This window comes from Pseudopipra pipra, chromosome 2, assembly GCF_036250125.1.
Source record: "Pseudopipra pipra isolate bDixPip1 chromosome 2, bDixPip1.hap1, whole genome shotgun sequence".
Taxonomy (NCBI): Eukaryota; Metazoa; Chordata; class Aves; order Passeriformes; family Pipridae; genus Pseudopipra; species Pseudopipra pipra.
In genome coordinates this window covers 111,484,145-111,509,430 of record NC_087550.1, presented here as the reverse complement: position 1 = coordinate 111,509,430, position 25,286 = coordinate 111,484,145, and the positions used below count along the sequence as shown (strand labels likewise).

At 60.2% G+C, this 25,286-nt stretch overlaps 1 protein-coding gene and 1 long non-coding RNA gene across 9 annotated transcripts in view; one reads left to right on the top strand and one right to left on the bottom strand.

Moving 5' to 3' along the window:
* Positions 1 to 25,286, top strand: part of BCOR (BCL6 corepressor) — an 83,327-nt gene that overhangs the window by 12,428 nt on the left and 45,613 nt on the right. For 4 of the 8 annotated variants that reach the window (XM_064646878.1, XM_064646874.1, XM_064646876.1 and 1 more), the window contains exon 1: positions 11,686 to 11,808. The exons of 1 other annotated variant lie outside the window; for it this stretch is intronic. The gene's annotated coding sequence lies outside the window, so the exon portion shown is untranslated. Of the gene's footprint in view, positions 1 to 11,185; positions 11,249 to 11,685; positions 11,809 to 25,286 lie in introns of those variants that run through there. 3 more of the 8 variants (XM_064646877.1, XM_064646872.1, XM_064646871.1) reach the window with 2 other exon arrangements.
* On the bottom strand, positions 22,621 to 24,766 carry LOC135410298 (uncharacterized). Its single transcript, XR_010428607.1, has 2 exons — positions 24,463 to 24,766; positions 22,621 to 24,007 (listed from the first exon to the last, which is right to left on the bottom strand). It is a non-coding gene; the product is annotated as an uncharacterized LOC135410298 (long non-coding RNA).

The window sequence follows — 25,286 nt, the reverse complement described above, 5'->3', positions numbered from 1 at the left end:
AGCGGAGGAGCGGCCGTGGCGCGGAATATCAAAGCGAGACCGCCTTGGCAGGGCTCCCAGGCAGGGCTTTACTGGCACCCGCGGGATTCCGCGGGGCAGGGCGAGCGCGGCCCGGGCGGCGGCGGCTGCCGCTCCCCGCTCGCCACCGCCGGGCACGGGGGGAGCCGGCGGCCCTTCGCGGGAGGCCGAAAGCAAACATCGTCCCTGCCGTGGGCTCTGCGCTAACGAGGCGCAGCGGCTGGGCCGGGCCGGGCCGGGCCGGGCTCTGCCCCGCTGGCTCGGCGTTCCCCAGCCCCAGCCGCGGCCAGCCGGCCGGTAATCTCATTAGTGCCGTCGCGTTTGGGGAGCAAAGCGCCCGCCGTCCCCGCCTGGCCTCGGGAGAGCAGACAAAGGTCTGCGAGGCAAGGCCCCGCGGCCGTGCCACGCCGCGTCGGTCCTGTTAATGTTCAATCGGGAGCCGGGGAGCCGTGCCGCTCCTCCCGGCCCCGTGCCCGGGGGGCACCGACCCCCGCCCGCCGCTGCCGGGCAGCCCCGAGACGGGGCCGATCCACTGCAGCACGCCTCGCCACCTTGCCCCGCCGGGATATTTTCTCCCTGGAAGTTATTCTAAAATAACATTTGTGTGCACGTTAATGATTTATTTATGTGGCTAATAACGCTTACATTCTCGCTGATATTTGTCTAGGCGAAAGACCAGCTGCGAAATGCCCCGCAGCTGTAGCCAGTGCTAGAACAGAGTGCCTTGGAACCAGAAATCAATGCTCCTGAAATGAACAAGTGGACAACTTATTAGGCTCAGTCACTCCACATGCCGTCCCCTGATAACAAATAGATGAAGTAGGCGCTGTAGAAGGGACATGCCCGGGAAGGCCACACATGCCCACTTCTTCGCAGTGAGGCTGGGTAACACCGCAGGGCACAACCGGCTGCACGGACGTCCCCGGGCAGGGCAGGGGCCGCGACACGGCATTAGCGGACTGCCAGGGGTTAGATGGCGATAAATACAGCAAACGCCCAGGAGAACAGCTCCGGGAGTCATTGATAAAGGTGTCCGGTTTCCCTGCTGCTCCAGAAAGCACAACCGACAGGTTCAGCGAGATCACGTAACCGTGGCTTCTCTGCCTAGAAACAGTCACGCTAATTTTGCATTTTTACCATCCATGGGGAGGAAAAATACCTGTCGTCCCGCAATGCAAATCCTTAGGCAAATAGATCTGCAGGCACAGAGGGAGCTGCTGCCAGCCTGACCTACCAGCTGAGAGTCACTGGCCCCGAGTTCAGAGGTGCTGGCCGGCAGCAGCACGGCCCGAAAACACACGGGATTTTGCGGACTCTCTGTCAGTCCCTCGGCACTCGCTGCTGCCTCAGAAAAGTCAGAGAGCCTGCGGGTAATCTCCGAGGCCTTCATGCATCCCTGGCGAGCAGCGCCCCAGCGCTAAGTGCAATTAACATAACAGACACTAAAATAGGAGAGCGGCGCTGAATTTAATTTGCAGGCTTTAAAAAAAAAAAAAAGAAAAAGAAAAAGAAAAAAAAGCCCAACTTAGCACTTGGAGCGGTCTGGTGATGAACGCAAGGAGTGATGTGGAAGGCGGCAGAGTTGCCCTCCTGCCTCGGAGAGGGACCGCAAACCCTCTCCGGGCGCTGGGACCACCTTAGTGCGCGCAGCACCGTAAAATATTTCTAGACAGGTAAACTCCTCCGACGGGGATGCCTCCCGTCGAATCGCTCCAGCGCAGCTCCCCCCGCTCCCCCCTTCCCGGCGAGTGCTCCCGTGGCGGCGGGGCAACCGCAGCGCGACCAGGTCGCCGGCGCGGGCAGGCACCTCCCTGAGCCTCCTTGCTGCCCGCCCCGACACGCACACACCTAGATCCGGCTCACTTTCCTGCCCCCACTGCCTCGGGGAAGAGGGAGGAAATGGAAGGGGGGGAGAAGCGGCGGGGTAACCCCCTCCCCTCTTTTCCTTCCCCTCCTCCCCCCGGCCTCCTGCAAACTGCCGCTGAAGTTCACAAAAGAGCGAGACATAAAGAGATCGAGGTTTACGAGAAAAGGGAGAGACGAAAATAGCGAGGTAAAGATAAAATTTAAAAAAAAAAAAAAAGGAAAGAAATTGTCGCAACAGAGGGACCCACCGAACGGCTGGGAAGCTGGTGGTATCCGGCCGGGGGAGAGGGGGGGAAGGAAGGAGCGAAGAGGGCTTTAAAAAACTGGAAGGCAAAAGCTGTTGGGGAGGAAGTGTAAACCGAGAGGGAGGCTGGGGGAGGGGAGAGAGCGCCATCTTTTCATGTCACAGTCACAGAGACAGCGCTGGGTTCGGCCACAGTGTCTCGGTTTCTTTTTAACAGCGGAAAACGTGCGATTAGCAGGCAGACGGGCGGAGACTACCAGCCCTGCGCGCACACACAGCCCGCAGCTCTGTCTCAGCACCGTGTAATCCCAGCGCTCAGCCCTTCTGCACCCCCTCATTAAAAACCCGGAGATTTCCTCCTCCTCCGCTCTCCGAGGAAAACAACGCCTGCCACTGCCTGAACCCGGGCAGCGCCGCCCGCCCGGAGGCCGCCCAGGGGCCCCGCGCTCCCCGCCGCCCTGCACGGCGAACTGCGCGGTCCCCGTCGCTCGGCCCCTGCTTCCCCTCGGGAGGCTGATGCTCATCCCCCCCCCAATCCCAAAGGGCCGCCCCCGAGGGGACGCAGGGCGGGGACTGGGGGGGGAAAGCTGGCTACAGACCTCCCGTCTCCCGTCCCCAGGGGCTGCTGTTCCCCCGCTGCCAGGGCGGCTGCTCGCTTCCCCCCCCCCCCCCCCCCCGCACCCTCCCTTTATCCATCCCGAGGGCGAGGGTGGGGTGCGCTGAGCCGGAGCTCCCCGCACTGGGGGCCAGCAGCGGGGAGCAGCGCCGGGATCTCCCGGGAGCTGGCGATCCGGCGGCGGAGCCGGGCACCGCCGCCCACGGCCCCATGAACAGCGTTTTATTCCGCAGCGCTGAAACCCCTCATTGTGTTTGGCAGAATCACCTGCCTCCTCCGGAGCCGGGCGATTAATTTAATGCGATACAGAGTGCGCTCCCTCCCGGCCCCTCCTCAGCGGGGAGATCTCCGGCGGGCGCTCCGCGCCGCGGAGGAGGGGCACGGCACGGCACGGCAAGGCGGGCTGACATCCTCCGAGCACCGGCTCTCCCGGCGGCGCTCGGGGAAACCTTCCCCGCCCGGTAGCGGTGGAGCGGCAGCTCCGATCGGAGTCGCACATAAGCATCCGCCGCGCAGACCTGCTCGGTGCCCGGGGCGGGGGGGGGCTGCGAGGCGGGCGGGGGCCGAGCCAAGCCTGGCGAGGGGATTTGCTGGGTCGTTGGCTGCGCCTGGGGAAAAGCGGGCGGGGGGGGGCGGTTGGCTGCGCCTAGCGATGGGGGATTTGAGAGAGAAGGGGAGGGGGTTGCTGGGCTCGGTGGAGGGGGGTGCTCACCGCCGCGACTGCTGGGGACGGCGGCTGTTATTATTATTATTATTACTGTTATTGTTATTTTTAGGGGGCGGCGGTGGTGGGAGCGGGGGGGGGGGGGGGCGGTCTGCGCTCGGCGGGGGGCGACGTGGAAGGGGGAGCCGCCGGCTGCTCCCGCGAAGGGGGCATGAGGTGAGGGAGGTGGGAGAACCGTCTACTCTGTTTCTAATAAAGGAAACGACTTTTATTGAACGATAAATGCAGGGGAACGAAAGTCGTGTGGGTGCGCCTGGTGGGGGCGATTGATTTGGAAGGGGAGGGGTGGCGGCTGCCCGTGCCGGTGCGGGCTGTTTGGGGCGGGAGGGGCCGGCTGCCCTCGGTTGCTCCTGCCCGGGAGGGATCACGAGGAGGGGGCGTCGGCCGCCCCAGTGGAAGGGGACGAGGGCTGCCCCTGTTCATGGGGGGGCTGGAGACGGGGAGCGCGGGATGCTCGCGGTGGGGGGTCCGGCGGGAGGGGGGACGTAGGCCATGGGGTGGTGCCGCCTGCCCCTCTCGGGCAGGGGAGGCTGAGGGGGAGGTGTCGGCTGCGCCTTGCCAGTTGGGATTTGATAGGGGCGGTAGGAGACACGTCTCCTGTTTCTAATAAAGGAATCGGCTTTTATTGAAGGATAAATGCAGAGAACCAAAGTCGTGTGGGCTGCAGCCGCCGAGCTTCGTTAGCTGCCGATGTGACTGTGAAGATAAAACGCTGCACAATAATTCGAGCGCGAACAGCGCCGGGGATGGGGACGCGCACTCCCCGCTGCTCCTGGCCCCCGGCCCCCTCGGCCCCGGCCCCGCGGCGGAAGGTGCCCGGGGAGCCTCAGACCGTGTTAACGGCTCGGCCTTGGGACTTCGCCAAGTTTCTCTGACTTAGGGGAACTCTGGGGATGAGTAATCGCGCCAGGCTAGGGTTTGGGAGGGAGTTGTTTTTTTTTTTTTTTCTCTCGCTCGCTCTCTTCTTTTTTTCCCCTTGTCATCAGCTGCTGACCCACTCAGTTCGAGAGCATGGCACCTACGGGTTTCTGAGAAGGGCGACGGGAGGAGACGGGGGATGTGGCAAGCCAGGGGAAGCCCCCCCACCGTCTCGGCTCCCCGGCCGAGCCACGCCGGCTCCGCTCCGGCCCTGAGCACGTCGGGGCAGCGCGGGGTCGCTGCTATCACATCTCCCGTGCGGTGCCCTCGATGTGTCTTTGCCGGGGGAACAGGGGACGCATACACACCCACGCCACACGCATTCTGCTGCCTCGCGTGGAGGCCCGTGTGGAGATTTCCCATGGCAGCGAGGACACGGCGCTGCCGCGCCTTGCCCTCGGGGGAGGTGTCGGGAAGTCTTTCTACTCGACATCTCGGTTTTATCACAGGTGGCGACGGTTCAAGGACGGGAGGGGGAAACTCCGGGCCCGAGGGGAGGCCCCCGGGGACGGGGAAGAAGCGTGTAGCCCCGGCCATGGCAGGCGCGGGCGCGCCGGGCCAGGAAGGATGGCGCCCGCATCCTGCCCGCGGGCCCCGGGGCGGGCGCGGCGGGGCCTTGCCCGGTGCCGCGGAGGGCAGGGCCGCCGCCGTGTGCTTCGGGTGCCGTGCCCGCACTCGGCCTCTGCCTGCGCCTGCTGGGCAGCGGGGTGCAGGGGCGACCGAGGGGTAGGAAGTGGCCGAGAGGCTCAAGAGCAGAACCCACTCGATACCGAGCGTGGCCGCCCACAGCAGATCCTGCAGCTTGGCTGGGGACAGGCCGGGGGGTGGGGAGTGTTGCCGTCGGGGGTGCTGCAGCTAAACGAACTGGAAAAGGCATCCTGGCTCTCGCTTTGCCTCACCCGCCGCCGCGTGTGGGGCCGGCGCAGGGCTCTCCCTTAGCGCAGCTCCCTGCCCGCTCCACGGGCAGCGAGGGGCCGCGTCCCCTGCCTGCCACGGGGACGGCGAGCGGGCATGGCCAGGGAGCGGCGGGGAGCTGCTAATCTCGGCGCCTGTCAGGTTTCGGTCCTCTGATTACTTGCGTGATTTGGCTTCCGAGAGGAGCGCTGTGAAGCGGCTGCTGCCCTTGTTTGGGTACTGTGGTGGCGGGGGGGTGAACGACGACGTACGGAGATGAAGTGAGGACGGGGTTTTAAATGGCACTTCTGATCGGAAAATACTTTTATTTTCCCTTGGTTTTTTGAAGCTGCTTTCGAAATGAACATTTTCTGCGATAAGAGGTGACCGATCAGAATCGCTGGGGGGAGGTTGTAAGCAGACGTTTTGCCCCAGCTTACTGTTATCTTATCTTTCACACTTGCAGGGCGAAAAAGTGGCTTATCTTTATACCCACCCCCCTCTCGCCTTAATTGCTAAAAACACTGTGAAGTGTTAAGTACAGGGCTAAAGAATCTCTCCGCGTGTCTGCCATGCGAGTGAAGGGGCGGGGGGCCCTCCGACTTGAAAAATTAGGGGCTTTTTTCTGGAAAGGTACACACGTGTACACACCGAGAGCCCCTCCCTGCCCCCGCTCTGCTGCTGCTTTGATGTTGCAGGCTCTCATTTCATATGTATGCACCCCGGCGAGCCACCCGCCGCTGCCGGGCTTCCAGCCGGGGCGCAGATCCCGCTCGGCACGCCGGCGAGCCCGGGGGCTGTGCCGCGGGCTGCGGGCGCAGAGGGCGGCGGGGGCCTCCGCTGTCACCTCTGGGGCGGAGTGAATAACCCCAGTGTTTATGAACCCCGGCGCGGAATTGGTATTCAGCGCCGAGCCACGGCATCGTCTCTTCGCTTTCTCTCTCTCCCCACCCCCTTCGAAACAAAACACAACACAAAAACAAAACCAAAAGGAGGACGGAGGTGATTCATCGACTGTATCCAATTATTAACATACAAGCTGTAGTCTGCACAAACACACCTTCAAACCATGGCGGTTCCCCCGGCCGCCGTATTACATTTAAACTCGGGAGCATGGTGGCTTCCGAGCCTCTGCCGAGCTGCCGCTCGCTGCCGCTCCTCCCCAGGCCGCCGAGGGATGGGGACGGGCCGCAACCCGCGTCCCCCGGGGCTGAGGGACCTCCACCGGGAAAAGGGGTTGTAGCCTCCAGCTCCCGCGCATCGCCTTCAAAGGCGAAGGCTCAACCTCGCCCGCGTCGGTCTCCGGCCGGGCCGGGGGTTTTGTCTGCCTCCGGCTCCTGTTCTCCCCTTGCGCCCTCCACGCCGCCCTCCCGCCGAGCCCCACCGCGCCTCCCGCTGTCCCCCGCCGGGCTCGGGGGAGGCGAGGAGAGCGACAACCTCGCCGGCGCTATTTTTACTCCTCTCCAGACTTGTGCGGCGCACGCCCCCTCCCCTGCAGGGCCTTGCCTAGCGGCTGCATCTCTCCGCTCGCAGGAGCGGCCGAGGCCGCCGGCCGCCCGCCTTTCACCTCTGCCCGCCCCCGCCGGCCCCACTGCCGGCCCGGCCCGGCCCCCGCGCCCGGGGCAGCGCCCACAGCAGCCCGAGGGGACAGGGCGGGGGTGGGGGACACACACACGGGCGCGCCGCAAGCAGACAAAATGGCCGTGGTATGCAAGGGGGAGAGGTGGAGGGGGCAGCTCGCAGCCAGCCTGCCCTCCTTCTGCAGGGGGGCTGCCACCCCGTTCCCCAGACTGGGGCCCGGTGGCCTCGGCGCTGCGCTCCCTGCACCGAGCTCTGCCCGGGCCCAGCCAGCGCTTCCCCAGCAGCGGGCGGCAGGCCGAGCTCCCCGGCTGGGGGCAGGCCGATAGTGCATGTGTTTGTCCGCTTGTCCCTCCCGGGCTGTCCGCTCCGGGCGGCCAACGGGGCCCCGGGGACCGCGAGCATCTCCGCTGTTTCGTGGAACAGGGAAGGGGTGTGGAGCGAAGCAAACACAACAGGAACGGTTTATCAATTTGCCTTCGTAAAAAGAAGGTAGTGGCGCTTAGTCCGTGAACCGATCGCATCTCAGACTCTTCTGGGGAGACGGAGGGAAAATTATGGATCTCCTGTCAACGGAGTAGCCCTGAACTACGAAGTGAAATTATAGTACTTCTGCTATGCAAAACCCCTTTGACTGCACGGGGAGTTGCATGGCGATGTAACAATATGCTGACGCTGTGTCAGGTCTGAAAGCGCTGCAGACCCTGTATAACGCCAATTGAGGCTTGTCTTGTTTTGTTATTCAGATTTCTACACTTCCATTAAAAACAGCCTTACAATAACCAATGATAAAGGTCTGATTTAAGACACACTCAAGCAGGGCAATTCAGAGCTTAGGACAGTGATCTGTTATTTATAGGCCTTTCCTAGCACTCATCACCAGGCTGTCTGAACACCTCGCTTGCATTAATTCATTTTACCTTCGCAGCGCCCATCTCCCCTCGGTCTCATTTCCCGTGACCGGAGGACCTGTGTGCTCCGGTTGCCTTTGGGTGGGCACGGGAGCGGGGCGTGGAGGGGGCCATGCCTTGCCGCTCATATGGTTTAACCCCCAACTTTCTGAGGTGTGCGGGCCTGGGACGCGAGGAGGATGGGGAAGCTTCCAATTAGAGGCGGCGCTGGAGGTAAATGAGAGCCGGCATAAAGCCATCCCACTTGGAAGCCTCCTGCGAGAAGCCCATTCTGCCATTAACAATGGATTTGTCTTTACGAGGAGGTTAAGTACTTAGCATTATCGGAGCAGCCGTTTTTGCGAGCGCATCCTTCGCCGGGCTCCTTGGCGGCCGCAGCGGCAGCGTGGAACCCCCCCTCCACTCCCGGGGAGAGCAGTGTGCAGCGGCCTGACCCGGGGGTCAGCTCCCTCCGGGGCGTGTGGGAGGGGGGGAGACCGCCCGGTAATCCGCAAGGCAAGAGCATGCTCTGAATTTTCCGGGGTTAGCTCGACGGTGCCCGCCGGACCCTCGCAGCCGGGCCGGGGCAGGCCCCAAGAGGAGCGAACTGAAGCCCCAATGTCTTCGCCGGGAGCCGCCAGCCTCCCGCTGCAAAGCTCGGGGACCCAGGGAACAAAAAAGGCACAGAGGCGAACAAGCACCGATCTGTTCTTCCCCGCCATGAAGGAAACTGCGTTCACAAAGAAAGAAAGTTTATGGTTAAAAATAAAAGCGGAGCAAGTTTTCCCCGAGATAACTTTAAGTCATTAGTGAAAACCAAAAAAAACCCCAACCATCCCAGCCCCACGCTGTAGGCACACACATGTGATCCGTAGTTCGCAGCTCGGGGGAAGGGAAGAGGGCGACTTTTGTGATGCAAGTGCGGGCCGCTGGCACCGCGGATCCAGACTTGCGGAGAGAGACAAAGCCCAGATCAATGCAGCCGGGAAGCCGCGGCTGCGGCCACCTCGCCAGGAAACGCGCTAGTTCTGCTTTCCTATGGAAAGAAGCAATTTTAATGAGGTTTTCCTAGGAAAAGGAAAAAAAATCCAACAGAGGCCTCCCCTCCAGCTGTGTGCCTGTAACTCACGTGCGTTCAGTCTAATAACTTTTAATGTCTAGCCCTAAAACATCTTTATAAAAAATAGCTTTACAGCGTAATAGGCCAGGTGTCCTTCTGCTTGTTATCAGAGATTAAAAAAATGTGTGGGAGCCTTTTCAGATGCGTGGCCTGGCACGCCAGGACCAAACCCAGCCGCTGCCCGGGGCCGTGTTCCCCGTTGGTCAGCACGGTGGGACCGCAGCCTGGTCGCTGTACTCGGCGGTTCCCCGGGCTCCCCTGTGAGGAAGCTGAGCGGTGCCGCTGGAGTTTCGAGTTTCACATGGTGGATATTTCACTTCTCTTTTAAGATGGAAGAGTTTTTAAAGAGAGACGTAGCGAAACTCTGGGGCCTGTGATGGCAGTTTCATGAAATGCCAACCCTCTGGCCGTGACCCGGGTGGATGTGTGTGTGTGTGTGTGTGTGTGTGCTTGCACTTTGTGTCCCCTTCCCGAGCATCGGCCGACCACCACGTTTGTTTTTTTTCCAGACGTGGTGTAGATTCTCGATTAAAAACTTTTGTATTTGGGAGGGGGAAAGCTTCGTAAGGAGAACCTTGGAGAACTGTTACTTTTCCATCTTCAGAGATAAGCAGCAGTGGCGGAGAGCAGGCAGGCAGCCCCGGCCGTCCTGCTCTCGCGCTGCATTCTCATCGTCCTTCTTGCTGCTCCGGTGCTCTCGGCGAGGGAAGCTTTCGCAGCTCGTAGCGTCACCGCAGCCTTTTCGCGCAGGATCCTGAACGAGGCGATTAAAAATCCCCCCCGGGGCGAACTGTCCGCGTTAATCGCCTGGCGTTTGGCTGGCAGTCGCTCCCACACCGAGCGGCGGCGAGAAGGGCTCGATGCGGCGCCGGCGGCGCTGAGGTGGCAGAACTCCCGCTTCCCCGGGAAGGCGCCGGGAGGTGCGGAGGAGCAGTGGGACCGAGAGCCCGCCTGGCCCTGAGGCCGGGGCCGCCCCGGGAGCCTCCGCGCCGCGGGCTCTGCGGGACTATACCTGGGAGTATCGGCGGGGAATGGGCGTTATGAACGTGAAATTTACGAGTCGAGCTCGCCGAGCCAAAAGTTGCCTTGCCAAAGTAAATAGATGCAGCCGATAACTACCAACCCGGAGATTAAAGGGCTCCACGTTCCGGGCAGGAATCTTAAAGCAGTCGTAGAAATGCCAGGGAGGGAAACGGCGCTTCAGTCGTCACCCTACCCCGGGTTGCCACACCGCTCACACCCGGTAAAAAGCGCGTTAAGGGCTGCCAAAGCCGGATCAGGCGAAAACGCGCTTTAATAAGGTCCCCCTCGGCCCCCCCCGCCCCCTGCAATGCAGACGTTGACAAACCAGTGGCTTTTTTTCCATCCCGATTCAGAGCTCGGAGACGAGGACCGGGGGGAAGCGCGGAAATCAGCGCGGCCGAGCCGCGTACCACGCGAAGCTGGGGGCGGCGGGTGGGACCAGAGAGGGGCCCCGGGGTCGGGGGGCGACACACACAGCCCTCCACGGGTGTGGGAGGCTGCGGACGAAAGGGTCCGTGCGTTAGTGTGACCCCCTGAGGGGGGTTACGACGGCTGCGAGCCCTCGGCAGGTCCTGGGGGAGCGGGGATGCCTTTGCGCGACGGGGGGAACCCGGAGCCGGCGGGTCTGGTTGAGGGGCGCGGGCTGCACCGCCGGGGGGGATTCCGTGCACCGCGGTGCTGCGGAGAGCGCGGGGGAGAGCGGGGCAGGAGGGTCGGGGGCGCCCAGTGGAGCGGCCGGGGGCGAGCAGGGTGGCAGGGGGTGGCAGGGCGGCGCGACCCGCCGCGGAGGCTCGCAGCGATGTCTGGCAGCGCCGCCGCCGCCGGGGTTTTGACAGCTTGGAGGAGCGGAGTGAGCGGAGCTTTATGGTAATTGCGGTTCTCCACTGGCCTTCTGGGTAGCGAGAGAGGGGAGTATCGGCGGGGCGGGGGGGCGGCTTTCCCCTCCTGCCGGCCGGGGATCGCGGGAGCGCGGAGTCCTCCCCGGGGCGCCGCAGCTTGGCAGCGACCTGTGCCAGCCGGGGGGAGCGGGCGAGGCGAGGGGCTGGCGGCGCGGCAAGGGGGGGCAAATCAATTAGTCAGGGCAAGAGGGGGGGAAGCGGGCGGGCGGCCGGGCGATCCCTGCCTGGGCAGGGAAACGCAGCCAGAGGAGGGGGAAACTTGCTGAGGGAAAAAGCGGTGGCGGCGCTGCTGCTGCCGCTGCTGCTGGCGGCGGCTCCCTCGGTGCAGCGCCTGCCCGGGGGGAGGGGAAGGGAGGGGAGGCGGCGGCTAGAGGAGGAGGAGGAGGAGGAAGAGAGGGAGGGGGGATGCGAGGGGAGCGCAGCGTGCAGCAGACGGAGCCCGGTCTCCCAGCGGCAAGGTGAGGAAGAGCGGCTTTCCCGGCGGACTAAAGAGGGGAGGGGGGGGGGAAGAGGAAGAAAAAGAGAGAGAGAGAGGAGGAGAAGAGGAGGAGGAGAATTAAATCCCCAGCCACACACACACAAAGCCGCGGCGGCCAGGGCACGGGAGACGGCGGCGCGGGCGAGATGTGGGGAGAGCCGCGCTCGCCAGCGCAGGAACTTCGCCCGGAGCAAGCCAGCAACATGGCGCTGCCAAACCAGAGCCGGCAGCCGGAATGAGCATCGCGGGCTGCCGCTCCCACTCCCGCTGCTGAGCCCCGCCGAGCCGAGGAGCAAAGCCCTTCCCGTGGGCACCTGCCCCGTCGGCGCAAAAGGCGGCCGCGCTCCGGCGCCCCGCAGCTCCCTGCTCTTTTCGCACCCCTTCCCCGACCCGCCCGCGCCGGGGCAAGCCGCGGAACACGCACCCACAAGAGAGGGAGAGTGGGATCGTGAAACTTTTCTCTCCTCTTCCTCCCACTCCTTCCAGGGAGAGAGCAGCAGGGCCAGGCGACGGTGCGGGGACCCGCGGCGCGGAAGGAAGGTCAGTGCTCCGCTCCGCGAACAGCTCCCGTGCGGAAGAGCCGCCGCCGCCGCCGCCGAGTCCCGCGGTGACGGGGCGGTCGCGGGGCTCCCCCCGACCCGCCGCGGGAAAGGGAAGGCAGAGCAGCGGCAGCGGCGGCGGCGGCGCCGCAGAAAGTTACGGCGCGGGGCAGCGGGGCTCGGGCGGGAGCGGCGGGGTCAGAGGGGTCTGCCGGTGCGCCTCCGGGGCTGCGGCGGCGCAGGGGAAGTTTGGAGGCAGTTGCTGGTAAAGATGCCTGTTTGGGGCAGCGGAGGCGGATGGGGAAGCACCCCGGTCGCGTTGTTGGCTCCGGTGCGTCCGTGTGGGGAGTGGTGGCGGTGTTCTCGCTGTCTCACACTTTTGTGATTGGGAAGGCGCCGGAGCGGGGGGCTCCCGTGGGACGGGGCAAGCGAGGAGCGGCGCTGCCGACTCGCGGAGCGGGGACGGCCCCCGCACCGGGAGGGCTGGGTTCCGCGCTCCCCGCCGGGAGCAGAGCGCGGTCCCGCGGCGCCGGGCAGGTGAGCGGCGGGGAGAACCCGCTGCCGGCTGCCGTTCCCCTCGCCGGGAGAGCCCGGGGCGCTGCTCCCCCCTGTCCCTCCGCCCCGGCGGGGCGGGCGCCGCGGCGCACGTGGGGTAGGGCGGCCCGGGGTTTTCCCGTACGCGGAGCTCTGCTGGCGTGAGGTCCGGCGTGACACGGAAGTTTAGTCAGCCCGAAAATGTAGTTTGGAGTTGGGAGAGCGAGCCAGAGGGAGGCTCGGGGCTTGCCATCAAAGGGCCGGTCGGAGGGGGACGGCCAGGCGGGGAGGCAGCGGAGGCTGCTTTGTGAAGCCGGGGCCAAGTGGGGCGGCTCTGCGCAGCATATGAGGCATGCATTTGATGTTCGCGGAGCGAGTCCGGGGGCGAGGGCTGCGGAACGTTCACGTTCCTCTTTCTCGATGTGTGTGTGTGTTGGGTGGTTGTTTTTTTTTTTTTTTTCCCTCCTCCTTCCTCCCCCTCTCGTTTCCGCGATGTCTGTCGGATCCCGGGTTTGTTGATCGTAGAGGGGGCGAGGGGGAGGCGAAAAGAACCTCCCCCATCTACCCCGACAAGAAAAAAAAAAAAGCCCCCACCATAGTGAGCGGTGCAAAACTGACAAATATGGGGACTGGCTTTAATGGTATCGCCTCGGAGCTCCTCGCGGCATTAATTCCCACTAATGAATCTTTTCCAGAAACTCTGTTCATTGCTTTCATCTGCTCTTTGGAGCCCGCAGCTTTTGTATTCGTGTTTGTATTAAAAGGGGGGGGGGGGTGGAGGGCGGGGGGAGTCCAACCCGCACCATGTAGCCAAGCCTGGATTTTCCAAAGGTTTCTATTAACTTTTTTTTTCCCGCCCCCTCCCCGTGGCCCTACCGCGGGGGGCGGCCAGGAAGAGCAATGCCCCGCCAGAGCCGCTTGGGAACAAAGCTGGGGGCGAGAGCGGGCGGGCGGTGCTGGTCTCGGTCCCCCGGGCAGCGTCCGCATCCCCTGCCGGTGACTCTGCCGCTCCCGGGTCGCCGCTCCTCCCGCAGCTCCGTGCGGGCCGCTGCCCAACCGAACCCGGCGTTCCCCTTCCTCTAGCCGCCTCTCTCGCCGACTTTCGTCCCCGAGACGCTGGTGCATGCCTGTCTGTCTGGAGCCCGGTGCTGTCGCCCTTGCGACACACCGATTCATTTCCTTTCGGTTCTGCTGTCGGAGCCGCTGGGTGGGTTTTTTTTTCCTTTTTTTTTTTTTTTTTTTCTTCTTCCCGAGAGGTAGCCAGCGCAGCGCTCACTCTAATTGCTTTTAGGAGGATTAGGAGCAAATTCCTCCCCCAGCCCCCCACCCTCCACCGCCTCTTCCCTCTCTCCGCCCCCCCCCCGCCGGGTTGCCTTCGCGCGCCGGGGTTACAGTTTATCCCTGGTGCGGTTCTTTGAATTGCTGTCACAAATAGGTGACTCAGAGTTAATTAGGAAGTATGCACCGGATCAATGGGCTGCACAGCTCATTAGTTATTCCCTAGCCTTTTGCAGCGTTGGACCTCCGGCTCCTCGCCCCGTATACCTCTTTAATACGCAACCTGGAGGGCTGGCAGGGACCAGGGAGCACTTCGGGTGAGGGGGGCTGGGTGCGAAGGGGCGTGATGAATACGGACATTGAAGTTTCCAGGTTGGGAGGTTACGTACGGACGAGTGACCGGGACCCCCACTGCTCCCCCCCGAGCCCCTCCCTCCCCGACTGTCAAACCTGCCGCCTCTTACGGGCGTGGTGGGCCGTTGCCCACCCTGAGGTCGGCGGGACGAGCCCCGAATGTTACCAAAAACAAACAGGCACCAAAAAAAAAAAAAAAAAGTGTGTGTGTTTATTGGAGCGTACGCTCAGAGAGCAGACAAAATCTCATTTGTCAGGCATGAAGGTGGGCTGTGTGGAAGGCTATAAATATACCGGGGAGGATTGTATCGCGGTCACTTTTCTGTTCTTCGCCATTTCTAAGGTGAGTGGCGGAGGCTGAGGGACCGGGCAGGGGCTTCTCCTGGTATTGTTTGTCCGTCTGTGATAGATCGGTCTAGACAGCCGCTCAGGCTCCCTGCGAGCTCAAGAACCAGAGCCTGAAAGGGAGAGTGGGGGAGACGGAGAGGAAAAGGTCACAGCGATATTTTTTCTTTCTTTTTTTTTTTTCCCCCCTCTTTTCTTCCTTTCTTTCTTTTTTTTTTTTTTCTTTTTTTTTTTTTTTTGGTGGAGATGGTTGTTAACCCTTAAGGCCGAGAGGAGATCGGGGCTGGCTGCTCTGGACTGGAAAGCTGCGATAGCAGCAGCGATCGCAGGGATGCTGTCGGAGCCGGGGGTCGGGACGAGGCAGCGCTGCCCGGTCCATCTAATGGCTTTATAAGAGATGTTTCCCACAACAGGAAAAGAGTTCATGAGGCAAGCGCTAGATGATTTTGTTCCCAGGAGTTTCCTCTCTCTGGAAACTCCGAGGAGCGCTTGGAGCTGGGGTCTGGCCGCCGCAGGGCCGGGGCAACTGCCGCAGCCCCTCGGGCTTGGGGGAATCGGGGCCCGCCATCGGGGCGTCCCTGGTGCTCTCCGCCTTCCGCGGGCCTGCCCTGCCCCCCCTCCCCTTCCTGCGGGCTGCAGTGGAAACCCCACGATGGATGTTCCCGGCCCCACGCGGGGAGTGAGTTTCTGTGGCCACCTTCAGGTCCCGTCAACTTGTCCCCCGGCAGCTCGGCGTCCTCTGCCCCACGGGGCCGCGTGTGTGCTCACAGCGTGGGGCAGCCCTCGGCTCGTTATCTGTGCAGGCAGGAGCCGGGCGTACCTGCCTCGGGGTGTTTGGAAGCCCACGGGAGCACACATACCTCGTGGAGTGTAAGGGCAGGTGGAGAGCAGGGTCTGCGTTGAGGCTCGGGTGGGTTGGGGGTTATTTGCAGCTCCTGCGTGCATGTGTGTGCTTCCTTTTGTGCTTGAGACGTCCTCGGTGGATGAGATGAGATCCTGGCGTGCAAGCCTGGGCGGTACAGATTAAAAGCAGTTAAGGCTTTAGAGCGATAGATAAAAGCTGGTTTTGTTGGATTCGCCTGCAGCGCAGACCATTCCCATCCCTCTTTGTCTGAGCCCTGGTTCCGGGCGCTACAGCCTTATTGGAAATGCTCCCGAGCAGTCCGCGCAGCCAGGGCAGCAGGCAGCTCAGCGCTTATTTACACGTCACATCTAAATACATCTCTAATTAGATAGAAGCAATGCCGGAAATGGCAGATTTGTTGCATATCTAATAGAGACCAGTGCAAACAGACTCAGCAGGGTTTCTCTCCCTTCTCCCCCACCCTCCCAAAAAAACCCCCACCATCAAGACCAAGGCAGTAATCTGAGAGTGAACAGAAATGACTTCTCCCATTTGAGCGCATTATGAACCACACATTGGCGAATGTCTCTAATATTTAGAGCAATACTTAGGATGTGTGAGCTGAATGCCCAAATATGGACTGGGTCTTGAAACAATACTGGTGCCTTGGCTTTATTCCTGTGCTGGTGGACAATCTAGGCTCCGTGTCACACGCTGTATCTGCCTTTACCAGGATATGCCAAGAGCTGCAGCTTCTCAGGCAGTTCAAAATTGTCATCCCTTTTCCCTCCTCTTCCTCCACTCCATGATAATTCACTTTTTTAAAAACTGATGAAGCAGCCAAGGTCCCCTAACAGCAATTAAGCTTCAGGGGCTCCTGTACAGTCTGTGCAAGCAAACTTTCTGGATCTGTGCAGCTGCGAGACCGCATGAAGTTGTTGACATGCTTTTGTGTCTCCGTTTGTGGAGAAAATGGATGCAGGCCACCACAGCCCAAAATAATGAGTGCTGCACATACCAAAGTAGTCCTGGCAATCTGTGGCTGTCGTTTACAAGGTCTCTCAACTTTGACCTATGAGTGGCCCCTGCAAAGATGGGCAAAAGGCCTGCTCCAGTTCAGGTCATAGCTGTAGCAGCCACGTTGCCCTCGGAGTAAATATGGCTTGGAGTATATCGATGATTGGTATGGAGGACAGGTGATCTCTGATTTCTGCATGTCTTGACAGAGGTCTGGACTCTTGCTGGGACCCTGCAGCATAGTTGGGTTGCACAGGTGATGTGTGATTCACACACCACAATAGATCACGTTTTAGTGCGGGCTTAGAAAGAGCAGCATGAAGCCGAGTTTAATACTTCCTCCTTAGGCTGGTGTTGCTTTAGAAATAATTGATGGTCAGACCGGGCCTGCTCCCCTCTTTCTTGGTGTCGCAATAACCTGAGTGGTGATGTGGAGAGCTGGGCTCACCCCTTTTAGCTCTGCTGAGCAGCGCTCGCTGGCTGCATCGCGTGTGTGTGCCGGAGGCAGCGCAGAGGCCCGGGCTGCAGGCAGGGGGAGTTCCCCTGGCCGTGAGCAGATCCCGTTAATCCTCTGGCCTTTCAGGGAACCGGCTTAGAGCAACCGCTGCTCCGGAGCGACCTTTCCCTCCAACCCGACCCGCTCAGGTCCCCAGGCTGCGGCGGGCAGGGACGTCTCTGCCAGGGGAGTGTGTCTTTCGTGGGGGTTTCTCTGGAGCAGGCTGCCAAAGCTCCTTTGAATGGCTGAGCAGACGAGGTGGGGATGGAAAGGAGGCCAAGAACTCCTTGCTAATGTGGCTTTAGGAAAGTTCTGCTGATTTCCAGCAGGGAATTAATTTTTTCATGTTTGCTGGACAACAGTTCTTGGCTGAGTGGGGATTTTTTTTCCTCTCATCTCTTCCACCGCTGGAAAAGTTAGCGAGTGAGAGCACGCCTCTGTACCTGCCTGCCTGTTTTCTGAAACTATTGTCTGAATTATTTGGGACTCTCCCTTTGCTCTTTGCACCCCAAACCTACCTCATGAGCTGACAGATTTGGTGCTGTGTGATTAGACGTGCAAGGAAGTCCGCTTGGAGAAGATCCTGACAGCATGAAATATAATTTGTGATCTGAAAGACAGTTTTCAGTATAATCTCATTATGCACCACAGACTCCGGTGTTATTTTGTAGAAGGCGGACAATGATCAATTTACATTGACCTAGGGCTGGGCAAGCTTTTAGATGGTAATTGCCATATTGATTTGCATGCAAAAAGAAGACCTGCTAAAATTAAAGACCGGAAGCTAAATTAAACTAAATTTATTGTCTAGGTGCAAACTAAAAGACTTGTTAAAGTCTAAGGTAGACTTGGAAAGCTATGAAATTGAGAGAAACATGATTCTCATCCCGATCTCTCCGGAAAATGAATCTACATGACGGAGACTGGGGCTGCAAAGACCCCATTGTGAGCGGAGGCACACAAGCCAGGGCTGTTCCTTGTAAGCCCTGACTCCCTAAACAATCGGAGAATAAAATATCTCCTCTGTCCAATGAAAATCTCGGCCTGAATGTTGGGATTGTCGTGCTAAGGAAAACAAAGCTTTATTTGGATAAGACAATTAAAGTGGAAAGTGCAGAATCCACCAGCCACACTGGGAACAGCTCGTATAAAGAGCCGAGTGTGTTCAGTAGAGCACAGGGGAAAGGGGGAGGTTCGGGGCCACGCTGCGCGGCCAAGCCCACACTGGGAAAGCCTGGCATTGTGCTTCCTCTGCCTGCTCCCCAGCCAGGAGAGATGAGAATGCTCCCAGCAAACATGCTCTCCTTTCCATGGCTCCTGCTGCCCTCGGAGCAATCTCCCACATCCAGGAGCTTCACTGGCACAGTGCTGTGGCAGGGTCATTCCCCACACACCTCTAGACGGCCCGCAGTGGGTTGCAGTCTGCCAGTCAGCCTGTTCTTTCTCAGAGTGTATTTTGCTTTTAGTTTTCAGCTGGAGTAGCTCTTGCTCTTACCTCAAGTGCTCATTTAAGGCTTGGGAATACCTCAACTGGACGTTTTGTATGTCTTTCAGTATTTGCATATTACAAAACATTTGGGCCCATATCCTCTGTTATAAAAGTCAGAATTCCAACTTCATGGGAGTTTTGGAGTAGCCAGTACTTGGCACAGTTGATAGAAGAGAGAAATACACCTGTACTTGCACAGAGAGCAGACTCCATGCTTGGGACAGCCTAACGAGTGTCCTTGTGCTTGTGTGGACCAGGTGCTGTGGGGCTGCCTGTCCCTCACCCACTGCTGTGTTTCCCCTGCGTTCCCTGGGAGTGGGGTGGCATTGTAGCTGGGAGTCTCCTGGAGGGGGGTGAGAGAGCTTCGTGGGGCTTGTTTACTTAGGGCTTGAGTATGGCATTTGCCTATGATGACAGGTAGGGGCAGAGAAGTGAAATCAAAGCTGTAGGGGCATATTCTCAACTCTCCTTGAAATTAGCAGAGAAATTGTTAATGGCATGGGAAGGGGTGGGCTGAGCTCCTCTAAGTGTAAATTCACTCCCTGAGCCAAACTTTCTCTGTGTGAAAGCTCCCAGCTATGGAGAGATCCTACAGGGATCTCTGATCCCCAGGCAATCCCCTTTGCTCCCACGCCCCGGTGTGCTGTGTTGTGCTTTAAGCCTCTTCGGCTTGCCCACAGCAGTAGGAGGCTGACCTGGGTGTTGGGGAAAGTCCTTCCCACAGTCTTTGGTCCCCCAGGCTCACCTTGCTCTGGCCTGGTCGTGCTCCCCATGCAGTGTGTTTCAGTAGTCAAGCACAAAGTGGATTAGCAAAGCCCCGTGCAGAATTAAGCAGCCCGGTGTGAAGTTATGCGGAGCTCCGCCTGGAGGACTGGCCTGCCTTTCCCCGCAGACCTCCTCTGCTGTGCCATGCTGTGCTTTGCCGTGCCAGGGCAGCCCAGGGCCAACAAGCAGGGATGGAGACTGTGGGGTCTCCACACCGCACTGGGTGAGGAGAGAAATAGCTCTGGCTAAAGTTGGGAGCAGCAGGGGAAGCCGGAACAATACTTGCAAGCAGGAAGTGATCTCCCAGGGTAAACGTTTTAATGGAAGTGTAACCTGGCATTGCACAAAAAACCCAACCCAGGGCGGCTGCTGCCAGCTGGGGAGGATGCAGGGCTCGAGGAGATGCGTGGGAGGCTGTGCTGTGCAGTGCCAGGGGCGCCCACAGCGGAGCCATGCGTGTGGAGCTGGAGGCGGCTGTGGTGCGGCCTGCCCTGAGCAGGTGGCTGAAGGTTGTCTTATTTTAGCTACAGAAATATCTCTCTAGATCCATTACTGCAAGATCTCGTTTGCAATAAACTGTATTGGCTCCCCTCTTTATACAAATTGCTGGTATGAAAGAAAACCCAGCCTATATGCATGGAGGCAGGCATGAGCTAGTGAGATCAGGTTTCCTACTGAGCTCCCGGAGGAGAAGTCAGCATTTGATTGAAGCTACACTTGGTTCTTGGTTCCCAGGGGACAGCAGCCCTGAAACACGAGAGCCCTCCCTCCTTTTTTTCCCCCTTCTCTCTCTTCTTCCTCTAAAAGCCTTTGTGCTGAAAGAGCCTCAGTAGGCACGAATCGCCCGTCTCTCACAAGACTCTGTTGCAGCCTTTGCTGACATTGTTCTGTTAGCAGTGGTTTTTACCAGGCCAGCAGATTTCTAGCTACGTATAGGCAATGAAGAGTCGATGATACTGACCTGCGAGTACATACTGGCATCTTTGGTCAGTGAATCAGATTCAGAAGTCGATTGGAGACTTATCACGTTGGTGTGAAGCACCTCACCTGCCTAGGGAGTGCTGCCCTTTGGCAGGAGTCAGGCCCAGATGGAGACGTGCTTCCAATAAAATCAGCTATTTTTCCTTTCTGGTGCCGGCTCTCGAACTGCATATAGGTACCTAGAAAGTGTTACTCCATCTCCTATAGCCTCTTCAAGAGTTTGTGTGGGACACAAATTTCAGAGGAAGTTGCTGTGTCTTGGATTTCCCTTAAGAGACTCATAATTTGGGTAATGCCAGGAGTCAGACTGGGCACAGAAAGGTTTCCTCGAACAGATTTATTTTTCCCTTGCTTCCGTAAAGTAAATTCCACCTCTTCTCTAGCTTTGCTGCTGATGTAAAAACAAGTAAGGGCAGGGAAGGAGGTACGAGGATTTACACTCAAATTCCAGCTGTGCCCAACAGAAGGCCCACTGAGAGTGTGCAGTGCACTCCTTTGCTGCCAGGTGGTTGTATGGTGAGCGAAGCTGGAGTCGTGCTTCAGGTTATTGGCATCTTTTTTTCCTTGCCTTACGATGGAAAGGGAGGAAGGTGGAAGTGCCTCTCAGCCGACCGGCTGCGCGGAGGGGCCGGGGCCGCCGCGGGTTGCGGGGTCACCGCCCAGGGCAGGGGCGGCGGAGGGGCCCCTCGGCTGTAGGTTCGCTGCCCCAGCAGGTCGGACCGGCGGCCCGGGGCGAGGCGGCCGGGCAGGGACTGTGAATAACCCGACTTTCCCGGGGAAGGGCTGCTCGGGGACGCGCCGCGGGGGCGAGCTCGCCGTGTGCCGCGGGGCGCCGCGCAGCTGCAGGCGCGGCTTTCCCCGCTACAGCGGGGTTCCCCCTCGCCCTTCCCAAAAGCCAGACCGAGAGCGGAGCTCAACTTCTGACTGAAGGCGTTTCGTCGGGCGTGAGTGCTGACTGGAAACCCCTCTCCGCTGTGGGGAGTAGCCCCGCGGCGCTCGGGACCCCGCCGGCATCGCGTTGGCAGAGCAGCACCCCCCAGCCCCGGCCCGCAGAATCCCCCCGGAGCAGCGCGGCTCCGCCTGGCCAACCGCCGGGAACAAGCACGTTTCTGGCCCCTGGGCGGGGGAGGTGGGTAGAGGGTGTTCCTTGTTTCGAGTAAACCAGCTGCAGTAGTTGATGGTAAAGCAATGAAGGCAGACACAATGCTGCTGTTGTTGGTTTGATCTCTAACTGGGGATTGTTAGTCTGGGTTTAACTCTGTGGCAAGGCGGGGTGTGGGGGGGGAAGGCGAAGGCTGTTTACAGCCAGTGCAAATAATGTGACAGCTGTTGGAGCGCGAAAAGCCCGCGCCTCGCCGGCACTCGCACACAAAAGCTCTCGCTGCGGCCGGAGCGGCCCCGGGGCCGCTCCGCCGCTCCCGGAGGCACCCCCGGCGCTGCGGGGCCCGGCGGGACGGCCGCGGGGCTCTGCGGAGCATCTCGGGCGGCGGAGGGGCGCCCAGCATCGTCCCCCGGCCGCCCGCCGGGGAGTCGCTTAAGCAAACGCCACTGGGCGGGGAGAAGCGTCCCCCCCCCACCTCCCCCGACCCCCCTTTCCTCCTCCGCTTGATTTACAAGCGCAGAGAGGCAGCGGGAGGAGCGGCCGGCTCCGTGCCCGGCCCCGGCGCTGGGAAATCCCCCCCGGCGGCAGGTTTGCGCCGGCCCTGGTGACTTCGCGGGAGCAGCGGGAGAGGCGTCCCGGCAGCCCCGTGGGAGGAGGGGGCAGCCCCGCTCCGAGCCGCTGCTGGCCTCGGGCGTAGGGCGGTGCGGGGGCTGGCAGCCCGTCTCCTTCCCAAACACGTGTTGGCAGAGGAGAAGTTGTTATCGCTTGAGATGGCAGCATGCGACCCCCGATAACCTGGACGCGCAGGGACCCCTGGAGTAGGTCTTCAGTGTAAAACTCCTCGTGCATAAATTGCTCGAGTGGCTATTTTCTGCTCAAAGCCTCTGCATCTAAGCCCCTCGGTTTGCCATCTGAGCATAGGATATAAAATGCGGTCTGTTCTTGAAGTTTGCTCCGGTATCCAGAGTGATCTCCCGGCCCTTTCAGAAGAGCCTCTGGAAAGTCAAGGGAACTTGGAGAACTGGGTTCCGGCCTATATTTGTACCTGACATAATTTTGCTACCTACGAGAATCGCTGTGTTTTATATAGTAAGTGACCTCCACATACTACTGTCTTTTTGACGACGCGGCCCTGGGGTGGAAAGCAGGTGGTAAGGGGAGATGTTTATTTCCTCCCCCACCCCCCTGTGTTAGTAATTTTGGTCGATGGGTTGTCTTTATCTATTTCTCTCCAGTCAATCTATTTTTTTTCCTCTTTTTGGCCTTGACTGTCCCCTTGGTCCTTTATGGATTACACTGTGCTATTAGTGGCAAAAGTACACCAGTAGTCATTCAACAATTTTAGCATCAATTCCTATAAACCGGTGTTTTATATGACATGTGCCATTTTTCTGCAAGAATACTGCTTGTGAAACTAGTTTCGCCTTGGAGCAAAGGCGGAAAGATAAACAAGCCTGCATAGCCAAAACACTTGCATAGCCAAAACACTGGCAATCGCTGCCTCCTTCCAAATCTTTTAAAGTCACGGAGCAATATTTTCAGGATTATGCTGCTGCCTCTGAGGAGGGAATGTCGCCGGCGTTAAAAAAAAAAAAAAGCTAATGCAAATTAGAGAAAAATAATTTTCTTTCAGCGATATGCAATGTATTAGTCACTTGTTATCATGCTTAGAGGCAGACCTCATTTGCGCGTCTGCCAACTCGTTCACATCTGCTCAGAGCTGTTCAGGGCATTTTAACCTTGGCGGTGTCGTGTCGTAGTCCCACGGATCAAGAACGAGTAATTAAAGCTCTAAGCAGCAGCAAAAAATTCATAGCCGCCCATCTGCATCGCAGTTGATTCGCTGCTTTGTTTCGGTGCGGAGCGCCGGGATGGGAAGGCAGGGCCGGCGGCGGCCTCCGTGTTGCCCTCTTCTCCGCCGGGGCACCGCCGCCACCGGCAACTTTATGTCCTTTTTTTCCCCCCTTCATTTTCTTACCTTTTTTTAAAAATTATTTTTATTTTACAATTTTTCACGGAAAAACCGAGCGTTGTTGTTGGGATTCCTTTTCTCTTTCCCCGGTGTTTTCCGCACGCCGAGGCGGGCGGTGGTTGGCGCTGGCTGTGCCCACCCTGGACGTTTGCCTCTAAAGGTCTGGAGAAGGTTGATGTGAGGTCGGGACACGGAGTTGCAGCGACGTTTAGTCGAGGTGCTCGTAATGCAGCTTTCGTAAGCGAGGGCTCGCCAGCGCTTTCCAGAAGTGCTCGGGAAAGCGTTTCCCGTTAAAGAGAAACGTTAGCGCCATAAACCCGACATAAACTTTGGGGCGAGGCTAATTTTTATGCATTGTTCAGCAGAAACCGAGCTGTTTGTTTGTTGTTGGGAGGAGGAGGGAATAAAAGAAAAAAAAAAAAAAAAAAGAGGAAAAAGCCCCAACTTCCCAAGCACTTTTTCTTACATGTGGCCGGCGAAGGTCCCCGTGCCCTGGCCCCGGCCCCGCCGTGGCTGTGCAGACAAAGCCCTGCGGGGAGGGAGAGGCTCCCAGGCCGGCCTCGCTAGGTAGAACGACAGACGGAGGCACCTAAGTTTAATATTTCCCTGTTGTGCGCCGGCCATTTGCTGCATGAGGTGCGGGAGCCGCCGTCCCCCGGCGGGGCTGCGGGGCTGCCGCTGCGGGAAGGGAGGGAGGGCCCTGGGGGGAAGCGGAGGGAGCAGCTTCCCCATCCCTCAGCTCCGCGAAGCTGTTGCTCCGTAAATGAGGGAACCGCAGGCCCTGTCAGCCGCAGTTATGCAAAATGAAGTCGTCCGTGATCAATATCTCCCAACGTCCCCGACGGATGCGTGGGGGGGCCGCCCCCGCCCAGCGTGCGGCGGCGGCTCCGCGCCGGGGAGCGGTGTGCCGGGGTGGCCGGAGGGAAACCAAGGGCGTACGTCCCATTAATCACTCCAACCCCCCCTCCCCGGGGGTGCGGCGGGGGCTGGGGGAAGGAAACGGGGGGCCGTGCTCCGGTATTTCTGCAAGGATAACGTTGCGGAAGTCAGCGCAGGCCTTCGCCCAACTCTCTCGCAGGAGCGCTGGGACTTTTGTATTCGCTGGGGGGGGCTTCCCCCCTTCCTCTCGCCTTATAAGTTTCCCGAGCTATTGGGGGCGGGGGGGGCTCGGCGGAGCCCGGCTAATGGCGAGCCCGTGGCGCTGCGCTCGCCCAGCCTCCCGCGGCCGAACAATGGGGGACGAGCGGGGGGAAGGGGCTGGCTTGGTGGTATTTTTCTTTTTTCTTTTTTTTTTTTCCCCTCCCCTCTCTCTTATTCTTTCTATCCCCCTCCTGGAAAGCAAAAGCTATACGGAATAAAGGCAACAATGAAGGGCTCCCGGGAAGCCGAGTGCGCGGCGGGTTAATGGGCTTGGGGGGGGGGGGTCGCGCAGGCCTGCGATTTTCCTTCCCCGCTCCGTGAATGCGGCCTTAAATTACCTGAAATGCACATTTCTGCCTGGCCCGCGGTGCGTGGGTGTGTGTGCTTGCATGTGTGTGTGTCCCTCTCCTACTGCTGCCGCTGCTCCTCCTGCGCAGCCCGGGCTCGGCTGCTGCCTGTTGTCTCTGGCAGCAGCAGCAGCGGAAACCTCGCTCCCGTGCGTGTGTGTGTGCGAGTGAGTGAGTGAGTGTGTGTGTCTAAAATGGCGCGGACGGCCTGGGTAGGGAGATGCCGCGGCGGGTGGGCGAAGGAGGGAGCCCGGGCTCTCGCCGGGGGGCCCCGTCTGCGCGGGAGCCCGGGAGGTTCCTGCGACTGAGCCGGTTTGCGGCTCCCTCCCTCCCTCCTCCGCCACCGCCTCCTCCGGCAGCCTTGTTCCCGGCACGGCCAGAGCGGCGGCAGGAATCCCCCGGCCCCCCGGGGGGAGCATCCCGCCCGCCGCCGCGGTGTGCGCTGGCGGGGGACGGAGATATCGTCCGCGCCGGGGGGGGCGGCTCGGGGGCGGACGCCGTAGCGGCGGTGCAGGGCTGCCAGTGCGGCGGACGGGGTCGGTGTTTCCCGCGAATCTCTGGGAAATCCTTCATGCAGTGATGCCTCAAGTTGGGTACCAGCTGCCTCACCTCTCCCCGCTGTGTGCGTGGGAGCCTTTGCAATCTCTCCGTCGCGCCCCCTCGATGTGTTTTTAACCGAAGGGAGGGAAGGGGGGGATGGGAGCGGGTGCCCCCGCCATGCAAAAATGTCCCGTAACCTTCAGGTGTGGGCATCGCCGTGTGCCGAGGCAGCTTTGCTCCCCCGAGGCAGCCTTGGCCCCCAGGGCGCCCCGACG